Genomic DNA, 27,548 nt, shown 5'->3' on the forward strand with positions numbered 1-27,548 from the left:
TGTTGTCATTCTAAGTAGTCATTGTTTGTTGTATACTAAGATTAAAAAAAAAAAAAAAAACACATTACACTTCAAAAACTCAATTACGTTGCTAAGTGTTTGAGCCATAGTGACAGATGATCTTGTAAAAAAGTGTGATGCCTGTAGCTCCTTGCATGTGTGAGCTGCATTTGCTTTGTTACGGGAGCAGGTCGCTCTCCGGGCTGACTAAAGCACCGAGGTCAGTGGTAAGCTAAAGTGCCATGGAGATGATATCACTGATTAATTTCCTCATATTTATCGCCCTTGCACCTGCCCCCTTTCCATACAGTTGGTGCTCTACTCATTCCCCCATGTGCCATCAGCTACTGCTGCATATTAAAACGGCTCCTGTTTTTAATTTCTGGATAGCCATGATTCCATTTTTCTCACAGTGATGACAGGGTAGCGCGGCCTCCATGTAAAGGAAAGACAATCTGACTTATTGTTACTGTCATATTTTTCATTCTTTTTTTTCATATTTATTTGTTTGTTGACTTGTGTTCCTGACTGGATACTATACAGGCTTAAGTCATTATTCAGCACATGACACAGAACATAAAAAGAAACAAAAATATGATCATGGTGCTATGGCTTAGTGCTTGATTGTTGTCAGTGACATTCATGTTGTATTATGTTTACATGCGAATGGGAATTTTGCTTTGCTTTATACAATTACTGGATAACTACTCATCCAAGATGAAAAGGTAGCAAATGATTTGAATAAATGAGTCAATATAAGAAAATCAAAATTAAAAGGAGATGTGTTGGGCTATGTAATTAAGTAAAATATAATAAGCATAATTATTTTGAAATGTTGAATTTGATTGGCATTAAACTCACGATTGAAAAATATTTGCTGATTTTAAAACTTAGCATTTAGTCTATTAAAACTCAGTTGCTCAGAAATGCAATCATAACCTTATTCCCATTTGTCCCTGCACTTATTTTTATGATTCTAGAACACTATTCTATTTAGGTGGTGTCTTTTAGTTTAAAAAATGATGTTATAACATGTAAAATTAATTTAAATTTGCTATAGGTACACCTTTGCCTATTTGTACCTTTGTACATATTCAAACAAAAAAAGAGTGTCTCTCTTATTTCTTTATTGAATACATAAACTACTACTATATTTTATTTTGTTGTGATTTTTTTTTTTTAAGTCTAAAGATTTACTGGGCTAAGCTAGGACCTTAGGTATTTTGTGCCATATTAGGCAAGTGTGTTGTTGCGTTGGAATCCCTTGAATCGTTGGAACTTGGAACTTAACTTGTATAACTTGTATAATGTATAACTTCAAAGGACATCCAGAAATTTAAATATAGTAGCAACTTAAAATGACGTTTTAAAATAACAGCCATTTAAATATATATATATATATATATATATATATATATATATATATATATATATATATATATATATATATATATATATATATATATATATATATATATGAGAAATGAAGAGTAGAAGAAGAAAACAGTGTAGGATTATCAATCCTACCACGCTGTGCTGCACAGTAATCTTTTTTTTTTTTTTTTTAATATGTTTGTAAGATCGTGAGGTACAAAAACCAAATACCATTAGATCTACATAACGTGCTACATAATGGTGCACATGGTTCTAAAGCATCTAAAATGCACAAATGCATGTTTTAGTATGGTTCTTATTCCAAGCTTCCCATTCAATAAGATATTATCAATATGTAAAATTAAGCAAAGGACGGCTCGGTGGAAGAGTGGTTAGCACGTCTGCCTCGCAGCTTAGAAGCCGAGCTCAATCCGAACTCACTCCAGCCTTCCTGTGTGGAGTTTGCATGTTCTACTCAAGTCCACATGAGTTCTGTCTGGGCACTGTGTCATTCCTCCCACATTTCACAAACATGCATTTTAGGTGTACTGGACACTGTAAATTGTCCTTTGGTGTGATTGTGTGAATGGTTGTTTGTCCCTATGTGCCCTGCAAATGGCTGGCAACCAGTTGAGGGTGTCCCCCACCTACTGCCCCAATACAGCTGGGATAAGCACCAGCAAGCCAACAACCCCAGTGAGGACAAAATGCTATTTAAAATGCATGGGTGGATGGATGAATAAAGCAATGGTGTTATATCATCCCAGTCTAACTTTAAGAGCTCTATGCTTTTAAGACTTACAACCAGATTTAAATACATCAGTTTAATCAATAATATCCACTGCACTTGCCTGAACACACACACACATCTACACACACCCACACACACACATCTGCAAGCAAGTATTCACACGCATGGATTGCGTGATGGCACTGAAACAAGAGGATATTAGTAATGTGTAGCTTCCGTATCCAGGGTGCATAAAGGCTGTTGATGGCCTCTATTGATGGACACTGGCCTTAAGCCATCACTCAACTTATGGACCTTTAATTGGAGACAGCATAAAACGATAAACCAAGAAACATGCATGACTGAACAGCCCGATGTAAACCATTAATCATAGTGCAGGAAAAGACAAGCGACCAACACATGCACAGAGGGACACACACATACACACGCACACATACATTAATACGTGCACATACATACACATGTGCACATACAGTACACACTGCCCTTATACCTTACTTTTTGTGTGCACATTTGAACTCTCACATACACAAAGGGTGGCAGACAAGTATCCCAGTCACATAATTCTCATGATAGATGACCCATTTAATTTTGATTTCTGAGAGAAATGAGCTCACCAGTGGTACAGTTAATGCAAACACACACTCATTCAAAACTCGTGTAGATCCCACACATACCCTTACAGTATATGAAATAGCCATGTGCACAAAAGCCTCCATTGTTGAATCTGTCGCCTCTTCCTATCCCTGGAAACACAAACATGGCTTGTGCTAGTGCACACAAGCATTTGAGAAGAGATCTAATCACATGATCTGTGATGTAGGCAATTTGGCGAAGTAATCCATCATGTGCATTTAATAAACAGTTCATATGACTTGCAAAAGCTTCAAATGAAATTAATTACCATTATACATGAGCAGTTAGCGTATGTAATAAAAAATAAAAGTTTTTTTTTTCTATTTCCGTCCATCCAAGAAGTGTTGTATTAATTCCCAAAAGTCTGTGCTTAAAAGCCTTTTTTTGTGTTTGGTTTTGTATGTATTTTTCCCTAAGTGCTTTACTTGTTTGACATCGACTACATTTAACCCAAGTAAATGGACTGCATGAAGAAATAAGACAAATTTTCTCACTCAGTGACGATGACTCTCTAGAACACAGGTGTCGAACTCCGGGCCTCGAGGGCCGATATCCTACATGTTTTTGAACCTTTTCCCTCAAAAACACCTGATTCAAATGATTGGGATCATTTTGAAGCTCCTGCAGAGCTTGCTAATGAGCTAATCATTTGAATCAGGTGTGTTGGGGAAAGAAAACCGGAAAACATGCAGGATGCCGGCCCTCGAGGACTGGAGTTCGAGACCTATGCTCTAGAACAATTTATTCACAGTTCTAGACTTTTCTTACAAGAATTCAGGACAAAGCCATAGCCTGACCTATTTCCAGTTTCAATTATGTCCTAGAAATGCATACACTCAATTGAAACATTTCTCACTGTTAATCTGAACGGTATTTGGGATTCCACTTTGACTCCACTTTCACATGAGGTTGAACACGGTTGGTTAATTCCGATGACAGACACATCACCAGTTGCACATAGACTTTCTCAGTTGTGTGTATGTTGGAAAATGTTTTGATTATTTTATATATATTGTTATAATTTTCATATTCCAAATAACAGTCCTTTGAACAAAGGTGTGTGGACTTTTTATACCTTTTGTAACCCCAGAGAGAAAAAGAAATCTCCACAAGGCCTGAGATTCAAAACAAGAACCTTCGGTTGTGATGCATATGGGGTAACAAATTAGTTAAGCAAGTAGACACATTTCAAATCATTGCCACAAAATGATAGTTTTCATCTAAGTACTAAACTATCTATCTAAAATCTTTGTGAGAACAAACTGAACAGACATGGAACCAGCGATTAAGAAAACACCAGTTCTAACCTTTACTGTCTGCCCTATTTTCTTAATCACTAAAGCAAGAACAATGATTTTCATTCCAGTGTTTGGCCTGAGGAGCAATTCATTTTTGTCAACTCCAGTGATAATGTTGTAATTGCTTTTTTTTTTCCTTATTCGGCTCCAGATTGAAAACGTTAACGCCCCCTCCAACAACCACTGTCCAGTGACATATGAGACAGTGTTGATATTTAGACAAATGGATAGAGCATTAGAAGGATGAATACCTCTCAAACACACCCAAACAAATAAAACAAACGCATACACACGTTCCACTGTGCAGTCGCGGCCCCCTCAGCGCTGCTCTGTCCTCACATGCTTGGCTTCCTCATCTAATTGCTGCCATTCATCTGTATATGGGTATCTGTGTGAGTCAGTATTCCAAGTGCTTAAATTTTTACTTTGTATTTGCGTGTGTGTATTTTGTCTTTCTTTCACTGTGCATTAACATAGTGTTAAAAAAAAAAAATGAGGAAGTGGATCATCAGACAGACAGGTAAGAAGGGGGAGCAAGAGAATAAGGTATAAACACAAACACAACACAACCACCCATACACACATGCACGTACAAAGCAGTCACAGGGCCAAAGGCCATGTTATACCTGTCAGGATGTACCATGCACGATAAACTCTGCTATGCCAAGAGGAGTTAGTCTCAAATGATTTATCAAAGAACTTTTATTAACCCCTTTAACAACAACCAATTCTACAGCTGCTGTAAACAAACATATTTATATGCAAACATCATATCCTCTAACAGAAATTTGCTCGAGTGGTTACCATAATAGGGTCAGATAATACATGTCCAACAGGAAATATCAATAACCACTGTGTTAAGTCTCTTCCATCCAACCATCCATCCATTAGCTCCATGGTCCATGGTCGAGTTGCAGGGGCAGCAGTTTTAGCAGGAAAGCCAAGACTTTCCTCTCTGCGGCTACTTCGTCCAACTCCTCCGGGAGGATCCTCAGGTGTTCCCAGGCCAGTCGAGAGATATCGTCTCTTCAGTGTGTCCTGGATGATCCCCTGGCCTGCTCCTGGAACACCTCACTAGGAAGGCATCTGAAAGGCATCCTAAGCAGATGCCCGAGACACCTAAACAGGGTCCTCTCAACATGGAGGAGCAGCGGCTAAACACTGAGTTCCTCCTGGATGACGTAGTTTCTCACCCTATTCTAAAGGAGAGCCCAGAAAACATGCTGAGGAAACTCCATTTCATCGCTTGTATATGGAATCTCGTTCTTTCAGTCACGACCCACCAGTTGCAACTATAGGTTAGGGCAAGAACGTAGATCGACTAGTAAATGAAGAGCTTCGCCTTTCAGCTCAACTCTTTCTGCATCACCGCAGACTCTGCACCGATCTGCCTGTCGATCAACCTTTCCATTCTACCCTCACTCGTGAACAAGACCCAAAGATTCTTGAGCTCCTCCACTTGGAGCAGAACGTCATCCCCAACCCAGAGAGGGCATTCCACCCTTTTCCGACTGAGGACCATGGTCTCAGACTTGGAGGTGCTGATCTTCATCCGAGCCGCTTCACACTCGGCTGCAAATTGTTCCAGTGACAATTGGAGGTTATGGCCCGAAGAGCCAGTCGAACCAAATCTTCCTCAAAAAGCAGAGATGCAATGCTGAAACCCCCAAACCGGACCCCTTTCTGCTGTGTCGAGTAATTATGTTTCTTAAGATAATATACAGAATCAGTGACAAAGAGCAGTCTAGGCGAAATCCAACCCTAACTAGAAATGAATTCGACTTACTACTGGCATTGCAAACAAAACTCTGATATCGATGGGACCTAACAGCCCTTAGCAAGTGGCTTGGTACCCCGTACTCCCAAAGCACCTCTCCACGTAACTCTCCAAGGGACACGGTCGAATGCCTTTTCCAAGTCCACAAAACATGTAGACCGGTTGGGTGAATTCCCATGCTCTCTACAGCTCCCAATGTAAGCAACATAATGTTGTTCTGAATTCACATTCACAAGACATCATTTTCAGTTGAAAGCAAATGGCAGCACAGGCAAAATGCACACACTCTGAGATGGATTTTTTTTTTTTTTTTGCATGATAGCAAAATGGAGCTACAATTCACTGGCCTGTACAGGATCCTGTATTTATTGCCATTTTTAAACACAAAATCAGTGTATGGGTGCTTTGACCCTATTTAAGGAATATGGCATTGAATGGGAAGGGGGCCAATGCATTCTGGATGATGTAGTTGTTGTCTTTTGTTGAATGTCTTCTTCCTGCGTTTTCATGAATTTCCCATTTTTGGAGCATCTCTATCCATCATTGCCATCTTTCATTTTCACAAGCAAACAAGTGGGACTGATTGCACTTTTTGAGGCCATCACAAAAATATGACTGGACTGATTAGTAACACTGATCATGAGTAGCCATTTCTATGAGAGTGTGGCTATGTATGTGTGTGCATGCATGTGTATGGGTGTGTGTATGTGTCCCACATGATAATTTGTCCGTTTATGTTGCAATGGGGGCTAAACAGATAAGCAATCCACAGCTCAATCCTTCATCCTGCTCTGATTATAAATCAGTTGGAGCTCTCAGAAGCAATCAGCCAGAGCAATCTGCAGCCTGCACAGACACCTTATCAATCAGAAGGGACCATCACACTGTCACCACAGGCACATGCACACACAAATACAAACGAAAGAAATATGCCCCCCAACCCACCTCCACCAACACACCTGTAGAGATATACAGGTTTGTATTTTTATAGAAAGCATGCCAAATTTACCTTCCTTTTAAAAAATGTCTTTGTGTTGTAACATAGCTCCACAATATTCCAAGAGTCCTGCAGCAAAGGGCCTGGACACCACCAAGTAGTACTGAGTCGGACACATCACCCTTAATTATAGTCTTGATATTAATAACAGAGGGGAATGTTAATCTTGCAGGTAAACAGTGAGCCGCTTAGAGGAAAATTGCAACTAAATCAGATTATTTTAAAAGAATAAGCTCAGAAATGGTGGCTGGGGTAATGAGAAATGTGCACTTTCCCACTTGTTCTCTCTTGCTGCCACTTCACACTTTACTTCATCCTGGTGTAGGATTGAAATAAAAAAAAAAAAAAGAATGGTGTGTTTGCAATGTGAGTATTTATAAATGTGTAATGAAACCTCGAATGCCGCTCCACAATCAGACCCTCCCAGTCTCACCTCCATCTCACTCTCTCACTCCGCCGCTGCAGTATTCATTTTTCACCTGCAATTTTATTTTTTCATCAGTCGGACAGCAGGGAGGGTGTTGGCGGGGTGGGGGCTATGTTTAGGGGTTACCGCCGAGCAGATTCAATTAGGTTCTATGATTGGGCCACTGGCATTCAGCAGGGTCATTGAAAGGTTAAAGAATTCAGCGGCACAAACATGATTTTGGCTATGTAGCTTTTGATCAAAAGTATGGTTTGTCACAGCAAAAAATAAAAATTGGGAACAAAAATTGAGATCGCTTTTCTTGCACTAGGACCATTTCTAGGATCATGTGAGAGATTTCGATTTTGTTTAGCTGTATACTCCATTAAAAGGCAGTTCCATGCACATGGCAGCATATGGGAGATATTGCATGTGCTCGCAGGCACAGCACACGGGCAAACACATACACATGCACACACATACACTTGTCCAAGGAGTAGCAGAGTAATAAAGTCCACCTCTGCAGTGAAATTAAAGCTAGTCAATGACACTGTGCGCTGAGTACACACTAAATCATTTTTATACCCAGATAAAACAGCTCTCCACATGTAATGTATCCAATATCACCAAGAGACTATGGAGACAAAAAAAAAAATTGGGAAAAAAAAGGCCCAAATAATCAAATATCAGATTGGTTGTGTCAGATTCTTGTCAGAACATGAGATTAATACTTAATAAAGGAAATATGGTTCAATAACAAAGGAAGATATTTCTATATTCAAAATGACCAGGCAGAGAGCACATTATGAGATATTGGATTGATAAACAGTCTGGGCTGCTGGGTTGTTCGCCAGGTTTAATGGAACAATAACGTTGCTCCCGGGTTAGCCGAGATTGCATTATGATTTTAATGTGTTTTACAGACATAAGCCCTTCACTGGGAGGAAATTGTGACAATAAATATGTGGTCCCGCGCTTTAAAACAAAGGGGGACGCAGTCAATGAAGAAAAATAAAAGGTAAGGGTAGAAAATACTGGTTGTTACAATCAAATATTTTTCACAGATATTGATAAATACTCATGCAGAGTCGTATATGTGAGCTTAGTTATGTACTGTTGTTCAGGAAAACATGGTTATTCATGTTATTATTTATATGAACTTGTGGAGCACAATTTTAACAGTTTAAAATGTTAAATTGCCAAAAAACCTTTGGGTCCACCCACACACTCTCTTGATATCTTAAACAAACAGAGGATATTGCTAAGAAATCACTAACACTGTAATTTAACAATGTTTTTATTAGTAGTAATGACTGGAGGTGGGACAAGACACAAATCCCAAGAAACGAAGTCTCATGAGATTGCCTAACATAAATGTTCCAGTTTTTCAAAATGTTTGAAAATTGTGTGTGCTGATGCAAATATAAAAAAAGAGCCAGACTCCGTTTTCAGGTACAGCTGAGATCTTTAATAATACTGAATAGTTTAACGAAATACATACATCAACTGTTTGCTGCAGTGTGTGGTCTATTTATTTTTTGGGCAGTGTTTACATACTGTCTTTGTTTTACTTGCCAATATTTTACTACCCTTTTCTTCAATTGGAAAAACAAAATATAGATCAGGTGAATTGAAAGCATGAATTGCAGCATCCTGTATATCCTCTGCAAGGCTACATATATAGTCAAACTGGGTCCAAATTAAATTAAATATTTATTTTTCAAGGAGGCACTGTGGCAGCCTAATTAGCACGTATGCCTCACAGTGCAAAGATCCCGGGTTCAATTCCAGCCCGCTCTGGCGTTCCTGTGTGGGGTTTGCAAGTTCTCCCTGTTCTCACGTGGGTTCTCTCCAGGCACTCCATTCTCCTTCCACATCCAAAACTCTTGCATAGTAGGTGTATTGAACACTCCAAATTGCCCTTAGGTATGATTGTGAGTGGTTGTTTTTTGTCTTTTTGCGCCCTGCAATTGGCTGTTAACAAGCCCAGGCGATAGAAAATGGATGGATATATATATATATATATATATATATATATATATATATATATATATATATATATATATATATATATATATATATTTATATACACACACGCACCCACACACGCACACACACACACACACACACACACCGTATTTTCTGCACTATGAGGCACACCAGATTATAAGGCACATCCTCAATTAATGACATTTTAAAACTTTTTTCCACATATAAGGCGCACCGGATTATAAAGCGTACCCTCAATTACTGACATATTTTAAAACTTTTTCAATCACGATATAGTACTACTCAAAGTAATACCAATAATAACTCAAATAATAACTCTAAAGTGCAACTCTCAAGAGCAAAATAACTCAATGTCAATATGACCAACCTTGTTCAACTGTAGAGGAAACAGGTAAAGCTTACTTTATCAGTTTCATTCCCATCTACGAATCCCAATATCAATATTGTTCCATATATAAGGTGCACCTGATTATAAGGTGCGCCATCAGCTTTTTAAAAAAACTTAAGGCCTTTAGGAACGCCTTATAGTGCGGAAAATTATATAATTATATTATATTATATTATTATATATATGAATATATATATATATATATATATATATATATATATATATATATATATATATATATATATATATATATACACACACACACACACACACACACACACACACAGACACACACATTTTTTTGGTGAAACACTAATATGAACACAAAAGGTCAAATAAGATATTTCCACTGTGAATGACAAACCTTTTGATAATCAAAATGTGTTTTTTTTTTTTTTTTTTGGTGGGGGGGTTAAAAATGATATATATACTGAGATTTTAGGTGACTCCCTATGCATTTTGATCAAAGTGAGGTGATTTCAGAACAACAGTAAACATATTTGAGTTTGTTTTGTTAAACGTGATCCGTATGCAACTGTCAAGCTGTAAGCATCAAAGAGTCATTTTCGTGCCTTCGAAAGATAATCTGACTGCTCTCGCCAGCCGATATAGAACAATCGAGCACTGCTAGCTAGAGAATTTATGCTAGTCATTATTTTTAGCGCTCTGAATTATGATTGATCGTGATTTAAGGACCAGTTTGTGTTTGTTAGCATCGAGTCATAACTCACAACTCTCCCACAGCAACAGGTTGTGCAGTATAAAGTCAGCAGTATTCGTGGCAGGTTTTCCGGGCTTTCCTAAGGTTAGGGTTTCAGTCCCCTTCAAACAAGACGCATTTTGACAGTGCCTATAAAATATCAACCTGTGAAATGGCCTAATTGGTAGTGTCACACAGTTCTCTACATTTCCAGTCACCCACCCCAGTCCCTTCTCAGTAACACCACATTCCATACTCAAAATGGGTATTTACATGCCCCGCCCCACTGAGAGCAAACAAGCTCATTTAAAAGTTCACATGCTAATGTGTGACATTTAATTCAAACTTTACACGGGGAAAAGGACACGCAACAACAGATTTTGATTCTTTTCTTGTCGGTGAATCTCATCATCTTTTGCTTTCCATATTTATGAGCTTAAAAGACAGGACACATTGGAGGTGTGCGTGCGTGTGTGTGTGTGTGTGTGTGTGTGTGTGTGTGTGTGTGTGTGTGTGTGCGTGTGTGTGTGTGTGTGTGTGTGTGTGGGCAGGGGGGGGGGGGATAAGGGACTGGGAATTTACTGTTTGGAAATTGATATGAATGTGATATTGGGACTTTCAACAACCATTAATAAGAACTAGTATTTACAAAAATCTCCTCTTAATCATGTAAAGAAAATAAAGATGAACATATTAGACGTTATTAGCACAGTAATCAATTAAAACACTGCTCGCTGGCTTTCAGTAATTATGGACAACCTGGTTCCCCCATCAGATTGTGTAAAGACTTCCAGCAGAACTGTTTTGATATCAATCACAGTTGCTATCGTCACATATTTGTCAATTTTGTTATTTATTTATTCATCACCATTGTCTTTCAGCAGGGATGCTTAATGAGTTACCTCCAGTCTACCACCTAGCTATTGTTGGTCGCCTGCATGACATTGCATGAAAAAAAAAAAAAAAAAAAAAAAAACTCAGCCGAAAAAAAGAATGTCTATCGAGAAAAGAAGGTCAGTTGCTTAAAAAAGAAAGACCGTTGGATGTCGCTTGATTTTGTTGTTCTTTACCGCCCTGAATTGACAGTTTAAACATTTCAGAACAACACCATGTTGTTCACGTCGGAGCCTGCTCACTTTAGAACAATATCAATATAGTTGACAGTGTCTCGAATACGTTCAACGATCTTCATGTCATACATTACAGTGGGCCCCCAGTTTACCAGATTAATCCATTCCGCGGTTGGGATCGTAACGTGAATTTGCCGTATGGCGGTCAATCCAAACCTATGTTATATAGTTAATGAGTGTATTGAAAATGGTATCAAAATAGTATAGTAAGTGCTACATATGTCTAATACACATGTATACAATTGAATAACATCAGAAATAAAAAATATAGAGAGGATTTAATTACCTATGAGTGAGTGACGAGCCCGTGATGGCCATATTCCCTAGGGAGGGCAGCCTAGCCTAGGCTAGGCTTGCTTACCCTTCTTCGTATTTCTTGATTATCTCCAGCTTCGTTTCCGTAAAAATCATCTTCCTACTACTCTCTTTAACATCCCGAGCAATCTTGGGACTCATGGCTATCCCATTCAAGTTTTAATTAAGCAGTAAAATGCACAATAAATACGTTATTTTAAGCACTCAAGACTAGATCCAATCTTTTGGGGTTTTTGAGTTTTTCCTTCCACTTCTGGGAGCTTTGAGCAGGGTATGCTGTTGTGTAGTAATGATGAAAAGAGGTCTCTGTCATCTTGTTTTTTACAAAACAAGTCTTGATATGACTTCTTTTCACCTGTGAAGCCCTTTGAGACTTCACTGATTCAGGGCTATATAAAAAATATTTTATTTGAAGAATTTGCATAAAGAGGGGACAAAAAAAAAACGTCATGGTCCACGTCGTAAAGTGAATAAATACACAAAGCAGAGATGTCATAAACCGAGGGTCCACTGTACTTGAACCATAGATATCTTTGATTTTGACTCATTGGCAGTTTTTTTTTCACAAGGATTGGCTTTTACTATGGTACAGTGGCTGTTTGAACTGGTGCCATCAGGTAGAAGCCAAAGAAGCCTGAGGGCCAGGACTGCCAGGCTGGCAAACAACCTCTACCCACAAGCCGTCCAAATTCAACAAATCTCTCTTACTTCATGCATAAGTAATATTTTTCACTACATTATATTTGCATACTATTATTATCACCATTGTTTCTGCTGTTGTTTTATTGTTTATTGTGTTATTATTTATTGTTTATGTTTTATTATTCATCTATTAATTTATTGTTCGAACATGGAATGTAGCCTGCTACACGGGGAGTGAATGGAATAAGAATTTCATTGTGTGGTATAATAATATACTATATACTATACATATGACAATAAAAACTCCTGAATCTTGGCAGGCATCCCGTGTCTCATTGCTCTGCTAAAAAAAATACAGACCTCGACCCTTTAAAAATAAACAGATCAAATGTCACCCTTTTCCAAAATGATGCATATAGCTGGTCTGGGCTTCTAATCATACAATGTTCGTTTTAGCTCTGATAACTGTTGGGTCCCCGGGATGTAGGGTGTCCAATACACCTGCCAAGTATGTTTTTTTTGGTGGAGAAAATCCACACGGGCTCGGGAAAACATGCCTTTAACCCTAACTCGAGACTCTGAACTATGAGGGGGATGTGATAATCAGTCAGTAATGCGGTTAAAAAGTTATTTAGCTGAGACTGTCGAGTAAGTTAGGCTGGGCACAGAAATGTCCGATCCAATAATCATAAGCAAAGAGGTCAGAATTAAGACCATTACTTTTTCAAATTTATATTAATAATATCTGTGATGATCTCAAATTCTCATACTAACACATGTATGCAGATGGCCCCATTCTTTACACCTCTACAACTTTTCTAGTCAGCATTTGCAAATTTTGAAGATGATTTTATCTATCTGCAACATGCCCTAATTAAGGCAAAACTTAACCTCATCACAAACAAAACTAAAATGATGCGGCACCTGGTTGATTAAAGACTTAAGTGTCAAACATCATATCTCCCACTAGGCAAAAAATTCAAATTCATACTTAGCTTTATAGATCTCCTTTTTTTCACAAGCCACATTAACAAAACATACTTGTCTAGTCAAAAGCATAATTTTATTGCAACTCTACTATAGCAACACAATCCACAGAAGTGCATGTCACATGCAAAACTGTATACCATTTATCACTTTGCCCTGAACATCTTTAGATCCCAATGCTCTACCTTTACTCTCTCACAGGACCAGCATCCTTCAATAATCAAAGATTATCACACAGATATTACATGACTTATAAAGCTGTTTCAGGTACTTTCCCTCGATACATCTGCTCCACATTCACTATTGTTCAGTCTACTGTAAATCTCAGGTCAAATAGATTTGAGGTTCCCACTATCAGGCTACTACTTGATAATCTACCTCACAGCGTGAGCAGCATTCTTGTTTGACTTTTTTTTTCCCCTGTGAGATCAAAACAAACATGGCGGACAAAAATGTCAAAAATGTTCGTAAGTGGTCAAGTTTTGCTGAATAAAACAGTAGATGGATGATGATTTATATTTTGATGTATAAAAAACAATGCGTTCAATGGACGCATGTTGAACGTATGTGCTCCCGTCAAAAATGATGTGTCTAGGACATATGGACGCAGGCAAACAAGATCATCCGTCCAAAATTTTGGACCCGATGCATTTTAATGAACAAATCAGACATTATTTACAATCAACACCATTGCTGGTGTTGTTTGCAGCTGTGTTCATAACTTCATTGTCTTAAGTGTCTTTTAAATATTTTTTTGCTGAAAATGTGTTTTCACACTCAAAATAGGGGAGAATCCACAAAAAGTAATATTCCTTTCTCCTAATTTAACTGTACCATTACATATTTTATTCAGCTGAGAAGCATTTTGCCAACTGGCGACTGTTGTCAGCTATATCATTAATCAAATGGCAGTTGGCAACTTTAAAACAATTAATAAAGGTTTTTTCACATGGTGGCCAAACCACAAAAAGATGTTGAGTCAATGATGTTGGCCCGATAATTCAGAGATTTCCTCACTATACCCTTGGCTTCATTATGATGTTGAATGGATGAAAAGCGGGTCAACGTTTTTGGTGTGTGTGCTGTGTCTTTGTTCAGAGGATTTGTTTAAAATATTTGTAGATGTTGGCAATGGGAAGTCATTTAATTGTGTCTCTTATCTTCTCTCCAGGCTAATTCAAACCCTCTCTGAGAAAAAAGATAAGATCAAAATTGATTGACCCCAATGGGGATATGGGTGCATGTGATGCTAGATGAGGCCTGTTGATGAATTTTCATTACTCACTCTCTAGCCAACAAGTGATGTAGAACAGCAACGAAATGAATGTAAAGAAAATAGTGCTGGACTGTAGATATCTTATTTTACTGTTACCTTGCAAAGAAGAATTTCTTCTTTCTGTTGACACACTGACAGCTCCAAACTTTGATCCTCCACCTGCTTCCTGCTGAGCGCCAACTGCATGCAAATTCAACACATTGCACTTTGTGAGCAGGACCATGTTAATACCTAGCGTAACACTTCAAATTAATTATCTGCAACAAATCAGCCTCACAGATATTATGCAGTTTTTCATTCCAAGTCCAAATATTGTTTGCTGCAAAAATTATTTTAAAGGCAAAAAACAACCTAGCATTATGTAACTGTAGATGAAAGTAATATAGTGCAGGCAAAATCAAAATAATCAAGAATTATAGCAGAGAATATTAAAAAAGGACTCAAGATATGCTACGATTTTTGCAATATGAAGGTGCACATACAGTATACTCTGTGATATTAATCAAGAAAATATCTACTTTCCAATATTAAAGAAAATGGAGTACATCTTTGGGATGTATTCCACCCAAGTTATATGTCAAATAGAAGCAGTGTGTAGTCTCACCACACTTAATAGGGTTAATGAAGCAAAACGAAAATAAGACACAAATAGGTATTGGAGGTGCATTTTCTGATTAGTGATCAGAAAAGCAGGTTCCCCTCAAGCTTGTACCCACGCGGCACACGCACACACACTGGCGCGCAGATCGACCAGGACAGGCCAGGGATGAGCACACCCCATCTGATCTGTGGCCCGTTCATTCATTAGACCCATGCTGCCCCTATTGATTTCAGCTTAAGTAATGAGAAAGCTTATCCAAAAATCTTTAGCATTTGGGCTCCAACTTAAGGGAATCGATGGAACCATTTCCCATTTTGAGCAGCACATACGCGGGGATTTTATGTACGGTGAACGGGACAAATCCTGATGCTGATAAATCAATGGGCTTTTTTGTCAATGGACAGGCGCATTTGCACACACTCAGTCATGTGTACGCAGATGCGCATGCCTGATAAATGGTATTTTTGAAGCAATTAAAGTGAGCTGTAAACATACGAAGGCCAATCAATTGGTCAGAGGGGTCTATTATCATGGCCTTAACACTGATTTAGAAGGGGCTTTAAGGAGCTAGAGACTTTGAAAGAGGCACGGTCACTTATGCAGATCAGCAGTAGCTTGGATCAGCTAAATTGCTCATGCAGCAGCATAACAAAATTGCTTTTAGAACCTCAAAGTATTGTCAATTTTGTGATGATTTAAGGCAAATTTTGCACATGCAGATCCATGCTCATAAACATAAAATTTACAGGCTTGCAGACATGTAATGGGTTTCAGAGAGAAACAGACTAGTATCTTTGAGATGAATGATAGTCCAAATATATTTATTTCGGTCCCCATCATATCTCAAACTGTTGTGATATCAGTTGCTATGACGTTGCTATGGTCATGTATTTGTCACCATCATGATGATCATGTATTTGTCACATTTGTCATTTTAATGTATTTACTCTTGTGACTGGTGGTGACTGGTTAGTTTCGTGATGATATATCAGTCGCCATGCAGTGGCTATTGTCCTTTAGTTGGCTTTCATAAAGGGATTTATGTCTGATGGAATTTGAGTTTGATGCTCTCAGTGACAGATCATCAAACCAACACATAAATGTGTCTTCCAAGTTTCTTTTGAGACAGATTTCTGAGTCTAGTTCCCGAACCTATTTTCCAAGTCTAGCTTCCAATTCATTGGCGGTCCAGAAAGACTTTTTGCTTTTCCACTTTTTTGCCCTGTCTGCTTCTGGGTCTAAATTATCCTCTTCATATGACCTAAACACCATATCGTTTTCAACCTTGAGTATAATTCCAATACAGGGTTTAGCTTGAGCCAATCGCATTGAGATTTGTGTCAGGTTGCACGGCTGGTTGTGCAGGGCTGGTTGTGCACGGCTGGTTGAAATATTTCAAAAGACATTTTGGAGTATGTCTTGAGAACATAAACTGATAATTTTTCTATCCTTGAATATGCTACAAATTTGAAACCAGCTTTTGTATTTAAATTCTTAAAAATTGCATCAGAGGTTCCCTCCATAATTTATATTTTTACAGCAGTGTGTATCTAGGTGAAATGAGGTGAGGAGGGGGTAGGACATGTCTCCTGGACATTTCTATTTTAGCCAGGCAGACAGGCTTGTTAGAGGGAATAAAAACGAATATACATCTGCGCTGTCTGCTTCCACTTTGCTAAAGGTGAGCCGTGTGCACTCGCAAAGCTAACCTACAGACAGCATTTCCCTGAGGTAATTGGTTCTACATTGATATTCATTTGATTCTGCTTTCAGCATCTATGAGAAGCCTCTCGACATTGACGCTCTGAGCATAGTTCCGCCACAACACGTTAACCTACTAACTGTGAACCTAACATGTTCAGATAGAGCATATTTCTTGCAAGAAAATACTCATATTTCAGTCGAGAAAGCCTGCAAACATTTTACTGCATTTCTATTGTCTCGAGTTTCTCTCATTTTCGATCGTTTGATGTGTCCTGTTCTTTCACCCCAATGTTTCCGTCTAGTTAGTCCGGTGAGTGTGCTTATGTGTTACTGAGGCATGACATTTCAATTGTACATCCAATCAAATTGCTCGTGAGGCAGTGAGAAGTGGTGGGGTGTGATGAAAGGTGGTATAGGGGTGTTAGGTAGGTTACTGACCAACCGTTACCATGGTGAACTCCATTCTGTCAGACACCAAGGTCATGACTGCTAACCCCGCGTCTTATAAAACTTAAACTGAATAGCATATCCTGTACAAAGAGTTGCCTATTTAGGCCATTAATAATCTTTTTTTTTCTAGATTTCATTTATGCAATAGTTATTTTTTGTTTTTTAGAATGCTTGTTAAATTGCCTGCATCATGCATTTTTAAACCGTATAGAGTTAACTATGGGTATATATAGGAAATATATATATATATATATATATATATATATATATATATATATATATATATATATATATATATATATATATATATATATATATCGTATTTTCCGGACTATATGTGGCACCTTTATATAAGCCGCAGCAGCAAAAAGTGACCCAAAAAAAAACATTTTGCCAAGGATAAACCGCACTGGACTATAAGCCGCAGGTCATAACATCAGATATTTATCCAAAAAGATGGTATATGAAAGTTTTTTTTTTTAAAAAAAAAGTATACATATTTTTTTAAATCGTCTACCAATGCAACGTACCAACAGCATTCTGTCTCCCATTGTTTAAATGACTGATTCATTTATTGAACATTGCACACACTGCACATGAATAACATATACAATCATAACATTATAAATACAATCATATATATACTTTATACTGTATATCAAACACAAACTTTTATACAAGATCTTTTTGCCGTCCTCACTCCAAAACGTCTGGGTTTTCGCCAGCTAGACGTCTGGTTAACGATGTTTCAAACAAGCAGACTGTCTTTCCTTTTGCTCTGCTTTATTTGAACAATGGCCATTGACCATTACCCTCTTTAGGTTGCCGTAAAACACGTAATCAGCTAATGATACATAGCACCTCTCGAGCTAACAAGCAAGTTGCACAACGAAAAAATACTCTTATTTCCAATGTCTCTAACGATAAACAAAACAGATGAACAGTCATAATTTTGAGAACTTCTGTACTCACGAACAATTCTCGTCCAAGGCAAAACAAAATAAGATTAGCAATCATCAAACATTAACGTGTCGTCTTTGCGTGCTGCCACTGACGTCTACTGAGAAAAAACAATATTTCAAAGTAACCAGAAGAGGGTGCTCTAAATCTATGTACAAATCTAGAACAACACAGGTGTTATAACACTTCTGAAGGGCAGAATAATCTTATTCAATTTAGACATTTTTTAAAATATTTTTAATAGATTTTAAAACTATTTTTGAGCACAGTCATTGATTCACATCTTTGCAGTTATATTTCATAGTTGTTCCATAAACTGACTTCTTGAGCCGATACACACATTTTCTTGACTGGTGGGAAAAAAACAACGGATAAGCCGCACTGGACTGTAAGCCGCAGGGCTCAAATCATGAGGAAAAAGTCGCGGCTTATAGTCCGAAAAATCCGTGCCCTCAGAGTATCGTGGATTTTTTTTTCTTTTAGGGGGGTTGGAAAAAAAGCTATATTGCGGCGAGAGGTGATGTGAAGGTTTCCCCCTGGTCGGCAATAGAAATCTAATGCATTGACCAGTCTGAGGTGATCAAAAGGTTGGGGACTACATAATTAGCATACAATCTTGTTAAAGCTTGCCTGCTTTTGGTGTCATGTTCTGTCTGGGTTTTTCGTGTTGTGGCTTTATTTTGTGGGGTTTGTGGAGTTTTGTGGAGTTATTTTGCTTTTGGGTTTGTGATGTTTTTCCCTGGCGTCTGTCGTTAGTGTAAATTGTGTCACCTGTCATGAGCGTGTTCCAGCTCTAGTGTAGCTCTCGTGTTTCGCCCAGCTTCTGCGAGTAATAAAACGTTTTATTGAGCTCATCTCATCCTGCCCCCCTGTATTTTGGATCCACCTTCCCACATCCGTCGCCAACATGCCGCACCGACAAGACACTTGGTGGACTTCATAAAACTTTGTGGACACCCATTCATCCATATACAAATATTTAAAATTATTATTATTTTAAGTTCTGGCAGTATCACGTATAATGATAAGTTTCAATTGCTGATGCGGGTTTATTGATGTTCAAATGCGCCGGAAAATAGCCTGTGTAGCCTAGTAATGTGTACGTGTGCTTCTAAGGGGGCCGAATCAGTGAAGGCCCAAGAGTGAAATGCACGGACCGCCACTGGACTTGTCCTATTGCACATAAAACAGCACGCATAGCAGTAGCTGACTATTTTGTGGCACGTCAAAAGATTTGAAAACCAACATTTTGTGAGACTTTTTTCAAACGACATTTGAATTCTCAGGTGCTTCAAACTGCTAGAAGACTTTGACTCACCATTGCAGATATACTTCTCCATGTGCAAAAACATTTTATTTGTTTGGCCTAACATGCCCTTGTTTATATTTAAATATGACTAGTTGTGCTATTATGAGCTCAATCCATTATTATGTGCGCTGCCAGTTGGTCTAGAACACATTCTGTTTTTAGTCGTAATGATTCACCACACAGTCATTGTGCTCGTAAGCGGACTAGGAGGGCTGGCGTGATAAAATATTGAGGGGTGAGAAAGGCAGTGCAGATGCTAGCTGTCATGTGTGAGCGAATGAATGTTATGACAAGCATGTTTAAACATTCATGCATCGAAGAGAGTTTAGTAGGGCTTTTCATTAACACCAATGTGTCTTCATCTCCCAAGTGCAGACTCTGCTGGTGGAAGGCATGACGACAGAAAGGAGAAGTTAAAACGTTGAAAGGATTCTTTCGCAGAAAATTGTTTTGTCTTCAATTAGTATTTATCTCAAAATCGGTCTTTGACAGAGACTGAAAACAGGCTCGATCTTGTCGCGTCAAAGTAGTGGTGCTAAACTGGCTTCTTTATGTGCTCTTGACTACATGATGTACAGATGTTTTCCAGTAGTTAAGGTGTGTTTGAATCTTCTGAGTAATGCTGCATCTAAAGTTGCAGCTGTACACTGATGATGCACTGACACAGCCCAAACAGCAGGAAGCAGGCGTTAAAGTGAACAATGTCCATAAAGTCTGCTAAACTCCAATACTCTTTTGAGGCATGTCTGCTGGAATTAGAAGAATCTAGCATGCGTAGCACTCTGGCACGAAAACATCATCATTTCAGAATTGTGGCATGTTATTATGGAGACGCCATACGCATTTCAGCTCATCATATAGAGTGCAAAATCAATAGCTATGCTGATCAACTCATGAAGTCAAATCAAGGCAAAGGAGGAGAAAGGGAGCATCAAGTACGCCTGGCATAAATGGCTTTGACTTGCAAAAGTGTGTTTGCATAACATGAGCATTAGTTAATGTCATAAATGGCTTAAAACGCTGCAAGGTGCATTAAAAATATGCGTGGTCATCTGTTTTACCTACACCTTGATGCAAACATTTTTGAATTAATCGAGTTTTCACTGGTGGAGCAATTCCATTTTGATATTCAAATTTAGTGCGTTATGCGTGTGCGTGTACCAGTGCATGTCTGTGCAAGACTGATCTAATCAGCTTTAAATCAGTTAATAAGTCAAGGACACAGAGGAGATGACTCAGCTGATGTGAGCATGAACTGATATTAGCCTCCTGTACCCATTGAAGGCCTGTACAGAGTATTATAGTTTCCTCATTGTACAATGCAAGCTTTGGCCAGTATATTTCACCACTGAAACTAATTTAAACTAATAACGGTTTATTTATACAATATCAAAAGGCCAAGTTGAATTTCGACTGCGTTGTTTTAGAGCAGTGGTTCTCTATCTATTTTTATGATGTCCCCTGTTAAAAAAAAGAAAAAAAATCTGCAGTACACCAGCAAATAGAATGTCAGATTTAAAAAATGACTTAAAACTAGGGCCTGACCAATTAATCGGCAAGCCAATCAAGCCAGCCGATCACACGCCTTCAAACAATGTCCAAAAATAAAAAATTGTCCAAATGTACGATATTTGGCGATTATATGATCTTTTTACCATTTACAGCAGTGGTACTGTATATAGGTAACAATTACGTCATTATTTATTACAAATAAATCTTTACCATGGCCTTTTATGCTCATAGTACAAGGAAGTTGTGAAATTTATCTGAATGTTATGACTCGACACACAACTTACAGTATTTTCCGCACTATAACGGGCACACAAAGGCCTTTTTTTTTTCAAAAACTGACAGTCAGCCTTATAATCCGGTGTGCCTGACTGTTAATGCCGAATAAACCGCGGATTTTCGTTTTGCGGGAAAAAAATGAAGCAACTTAATTGCCATGGAAATTCTTCATGTTTACCTCTGCATTTCAGGTATAAATGTTTATTTGTATTATTATTTTTTTTTACATTAGCTTGTTTGAAATTTTGATATGCTATAATGCTACAATTTTTAAGCAATTTATATGGGGACAAGGTGCAAAAAAAATTTGAGTTTTTGTTAAAAAAAATAAAATAAAATACATCCAGAATCATTTTTTTTAATCAACAAAACAATATAATATTTTAAGTTTTTTTTAGTTGCAATTTATTTAAAAACATAGTTTCATATTTTATGGAATCATAATTATATTATTTTAAATTAATCTTGACATTGATCTATTCTAAACAGTCTTTTAATGCAATCAAGAGGTATTGCTTCCCCATTCTTCAGGTAGTACTTTCCACAAATCATCTTTATTCTTAATTTCTCTTTGTCTATTAATAAAGTTTGACTGACATCTTATATTTGTCCCTTTAGCGCAGCTCCATTTAGTGAATGCATAGTGCAAGCCCAGCCATTATTGTAGCTTTTATTCTATGCGCCTTATAGTGCAGTGTGCCCTGTATGTGAAAACAGTTTTAACGGGCCATTTGTTGAAGGTTTGCCTTATAATCCACCTTATTGTGCCTTATAGCGCAGAAAATACAGTTATATCACAGTTTGAAATATTTGACATATTTTTTGTTGTTTTTTACTATATACAGTAATCTCTCGTTCATTGCAATTAAAGAGAAAACCTCTGCGATAAGTCAAATTCACAAAGTATGATTTGCCCCTTAAGGACATCACACCTACATAATTTAAGTCCATAAAATGAATTTAATAAGTCAAATGTATTTGTACAGCCCTGCATCACCACAGTCTCAAGACCTTCGCAGGTGAAAAACACAGAGAACATCACAAAGATCGTCACAAATACACAATGATGTTCCCAGAACAAAGTTAAATTAAATATTAATTAATAAGAATCTCTTAATAAAACCTTTTGACTTTAAGTTCCCTGACTTGCACACACATTCTCTCATATGATGCGTGCACACGAACAAAAACGCTACAGGCCCTTACCTATGACTAGACTAGTGTTGCTGACGGATGAGGTACATCCTGATGGGGAAGTGTGCTTCTTCATTCTGGCCAAAATGCATCTATATAATACCATAAATCCATCACATGGTTGCTGAACCTGACGCCTCTGACCTTTGTGGAAGAGTCAGTGCAGTGCTGCAGAGCTTATGGAGGTTCTCTAGGTTAAGGACATGCAGTGCAATTTCGTCAACCTCGCCTTGTGAATGTTCGTCTTTCTCTTCTCTAGCTGACATTGTCATTTTGATGAGAAACTCGTCAGTAAGCGGCTCCGAGTGACAATCAATGAGGCCATTAATGTCAACCAATGTCATGTCGGAGAACCCTTAAGTGGCTAGCAACCACACTAGCCTTACAGCATTATTCATGGCCGAGTGGTGGACTTGGTCGGGCGTGAAGCCTGCATTGTCTTGAATGACTTTAGACCACAGTTTTTTCCATTTTGAGTTAACCATATGTCGCAATGCGGGCTTCTTCATTGCGAAAACAAAGCACATGGCAGGCTTGTACGCTGCTTATACGCTACAAGTGTCTTGCCAATCAGATTGTCGTGATGATGGACCAAGCCAATCAGACGGCAGCAAACAGCAAACTGAGGAAAGCATATGATGGGGGATGGTATTTTTTTAATACAATAAAGCAATAAATTGCTTCATGTTACCATGAATGTAATATTAATTTAAGTGAAAAAATGTATTGTTCTGGTTGTGACATTAAAAACATTACACTAGATTTGCTGATACAGTACATGCCTGCAGAAACTCATCACAAGAACCTCCTGAAGTACCCTCACGGAGCCCCATTTGAGAACCACGGCTTTTGAACAAGCTGAACATGTATTTTACAAAAAGACACCATCGTTGTTTTTCTAAAGTATACATTTTTATTCTCAGTCACACAAGAGAAACAGTCTTGTTGTTTCAGCAGTGAGTCAGCCCTAGATTAACTCTCCGGGGTCGTTTATTGTGTTGTTTCAAAAGGTTCTAAATCAAAGACCGTAGTCAGAAATAGAGTAAAACAATCGGCTAAGGAGCACAAAAAATATGGTGGTACTCAGGTCAGTCAATTCCCATCTTATGTCTCTAAAGACAACAGGTCCAGCAATTGGGCTATGAGCTGCTGGCAACAAATTCACTGCCTAAATGAGAAAGGCCAGAACACAGTAAAATACCAAATTAAGGGCAAATGTAAGTTAGGGAGTTTATGAGTCATAAAAGATCATCAAAATGAACCTAGATTGTGTATGAATGGTTTCTATCATTTTGTCTGACCTCATTAGAATGCAAATAAAAGCAACTATGGAATGGCTCTGATAAGCAAGCTACCTAAGAACTTCAGTCAAGCCAAGTAAAACAGCATTTAGAGGTAGGAATGCAGTCCTCTAGGGAATATGCTTTCAAAGTGAGAAGTTTAAGTTCTTTTTTTAAAATTGCTATTTCATTTGATTTGACATAGACTCCTGAAGAAATAGGAATACAGTACAGTGTACATCTAAATTGCTTTACATAAAATTTGCACCAATCTTACCCTTCGGGCGACTATTAATGTGTATGCCTTCTACGTGACCAAAAAGATCATTTTAAGTTTCCTGTAGGTGCAGGTAAAACATTTCAAAAGTGATAGCTGATAGTGATACCTGAGCAATCCAGTGTTGTACTTTTAGTCAAAGCCAGTTTTATTGAGGCCAAGTTACAAAAGTCTGGATCCATGTCAAGTCTGAGTTCACAAGGGCCGAGTTTGAGTCCAAGTCCATGTCGTCCGGATGTGATCATTTTCGTGTTTCATTTCCTAATACAAATACACAAATCACATTGGCTTTCCTCTGAAAGAATAACTGCTGGTGAATTTTGTGTCGATTTTGTGGCTAACACAAGCTTGATGGTTGGTAAAATCAACATTTATGAACATCCTGTTGGCTGACATGAGTGAAAGAAAAGGACTGCGTGTTTTGGTGCTCATGGTCAGTTTAACCAACCACATGCCTATTTCAATACTTTTTTTCAAGCTTCTATTAAAGGGTGGCATTATTCATCAAGCCGTCCATTATCTACTGCTTTATCCAGAGTCAGGTCGTGGGGGCAGCAGCGTCAGCAGGGAAGCCCAGAATTCCCTTACCCCGGCCCCTTTGCTCACCTCCTCCGAGAGGAACAGCAGGCGTTCCCAGGCCAGCCAAGAGACGCAATCTTTCAAACGTGTCCTTGGTCTTTGCTGGGGCCTCCTTGCAGTGGGACATGGAGCATCCTAACCATATGCCTGATCCACCTCAATTGGCTGCTCTAAACACAGAGGAGCAGCAGATCGACACAGAGCCTGGATGACCCAGCTTCTGACCTTATCTCTAAGGGAAAGCCCGGACACCCTGCAAAGGAATCCCATTCGGCCACTTTTATATGGGATCTCATACTTTCGGACCCACAGCTCGTGACCTTAGGTGAGGGCCATAACATATATTGTCGGTAAATGGAGTTTCGCCAGCTATTTCTTCACCACGGCAGACAGGTAAAGAGTCCGTATCACAGCGGACGCTGCATTGAGCCGCCTGTTGATCTCCTGATCCAGCCTACGATCACTTAAACAACTTAAACTCCTCCACTTGTGGTAGAACCTTATACCTGACCCAGAGAAGGCATTCCATCCTTTTTCAACTGAAGATCATGGTCTCAGATCTGGAAGTGCTGATCTTCATCCCAGCCACTTCACACTCGACTCTAGAGAGAGTTGGAGGTAACACCCTTAAAGGAGCCAACAGCACATCCACAAATAGCAGAGATGCAATACTGAGACCCCGAAACTGAAACACCTCAACACTTTGGTTGTGACTAGAAATTCTGTCCATGAAAGCAAAAAGACAGCCTTCTGAGGAAAATCTGGAAACTCAGAGGTGGGCTCTCCTATCTCTGGGGCTTAGGTCATCAAGGTAGTCAGAAATCATCTTGGTGGCTAGGTCCCGGGAATGGATGAATTCAGCCTGGAGTTCCTTAAATTTCTGGATGTTGTAGGGCTATCCTGGTTGACACACCTCTGCAACATCCTGTGGACATTGGAGACAGTGCCTCTGAATAAGCAGACCAGGGTGGTGGCTACCACACTTCTTAGCCTCCCGGATAAGGTCTATTCAGGGGTGCTGGATAGGATGATCCGTCAGGACGTCGAACCTGGGATTCAGGAGGAGCAGTGTGTTTTTCGTCCAGGCCACTGAACCTCTGCATGTGAGTTCACCTAACTGGTCAGCATGTTTTCTGTGGAGTTAGAAACAGCATTTTTTTCCCTCGGGGAAAAATGCTTTGATGCTTTGAGAATATGGGCTATCAAACCCCCTGATACGGGCTGTTCAACATTGTCTGTGTTTGGTCCTCATTGCCGGCAGTATGTCAAATTCATTTTCAGGTAAGACGGCACTACAGTATTTTCAGGAATAAAAACATAGTGGACTCGGTCAAGTAAATAATAATATTTAGTGAATCCAGTGGCGAAATATGAAGGGATGAATAAACTTATCTGAAGTAGGTTGAATTTGAGCAACGCCTACCCCCAGTGGCGTTGGGACAGCACATCGTGAAGGAAATATGACGTAAATACACTGCAACGATGCTGACTGAGTACTTTTTGCGTATGTGTGAGAAGTAATACTCGATACCACTGGCGGAGGTAGTCACTACTCCTCATTTTAAAAAAAAAAATTTCTTTCCGCAGTGTGGATTCTCCATATTCTGTTCTTTTCGCATCATACTATATCCATACCATAAACTCCTCTTACGTGCTGCAGTTTGAGTGTAGAGTTTTTAGCCAATTAGAATTCAGCTAACGTGTGTCGCCAGGCAGACTTCCTGGCAGACTTCATGTATGTCTGAGCCTGGAGGTGCTGGGCATTTGCTTGAACAGTTGAAGGCTTCTGTGCAGTGTGCAATGACATATTGTGTGCGAGCCCATATTTTTGTTAGACAGCTGCAATAGGCAATCGACCCATAAAAACACCTTCAAGAAAACTCACGTAGAACGTGACGTAACTGGTCACTCACTGCAGGAAAGCAGTGCTGTACTTATCCACCATGTTTAACGGTGGAATTAGTCAAGGTTACTCCCGCAGACGCTTTTTTTTTTCTTTTTAAACCCACAACGTCTGAAGAAGAGCAAAACGGAAATCTGACCAACGTGACTTTCAGCATAATACAAAAGGATTTATTATTGGAAATTAAACATGAAGACAAACTCGACATTCAAGTCATGAAAGTCTTTCTGAGGAAAAAAAGAAAAATGGATTTTGTACTGAAACAACTTTGGGACAGTCGTTTTGGGTGAGTTAATATGTTTTTATCATTTTATGTCATTCATATTCAATTTTCATGGTTGGGTTTGGTTGTTTTGGGGGTTTCGTTCATGTTTCTGTTCCACTCGTGTCTGTCTTTATTGTCTGCGTGCTTGTTAGTTTGATTTGGTCCATCTGTCTGGTGATAGTTTGTAGAGTTTTGCTCCCGGTTCGGTTCTGCCTCATTTCCTTGTTAAAAATCCCTTTTTTGAGCCACAAATTTCTCAGTTTTCCTGCATTTTTTTGGGGTCCCCTTACTTCCTGCTCCCAACTCACCATGCCCAGACGTGAACGTTACATTAAATTGCCATTTGTAATTTAGCGTACAATCTTGTTACAGCTTGCCTGTTCTTCATGGACTTTATAAAACCTCTGACAAATAATTTGAAATTATTATTACTTATTTTAAGTTTTGGCACATGGAATAATAAGTTTTAATTGCTGATGCGGGTTTATTGATATTTAAATGCTCTGAAAAATTGCCTCCGTAGCCCAGTAATGCGTATGTATGTGCGTGGG

At 38.7% G+C, this 27,548-nt stretch overlaps 1 protein-coding gene across 1 annotated transcript in view; it reads right to left on the reverse strand.

The window, feature by feature from the left end:
• LOC148407660 (uncharacterized) overlaps window positions 1-27,548 on the reverse strand; it is a 109,534-nt gene that overhangs the window by 74,594 nt on the left and 7,392 nt on the right. Inside the window, 1 exon segment of the mRNA XM_088402018.1 lies at window positions 14,784-14,867. The gene's annotated coding sequence lies outside the window, so the exon portion shown is untranslated.

This window comes from Hippichthys cyanospilos, chromosome 19, assembly GCF_059441005.1.
Source record: "Hippichthys cyanospilos isolate Australia breed blue-spotted pipefish chromosome 19, RoL_Hcya_1.0, whole genome shotgun sequence".
Lineage (NCBI taxonomy): Eukaryota > Metazoa > Chordata > Actinopteri > Syngnathiformes > Syngnathidae > Hippichthys > Hippichthys cyanospilos.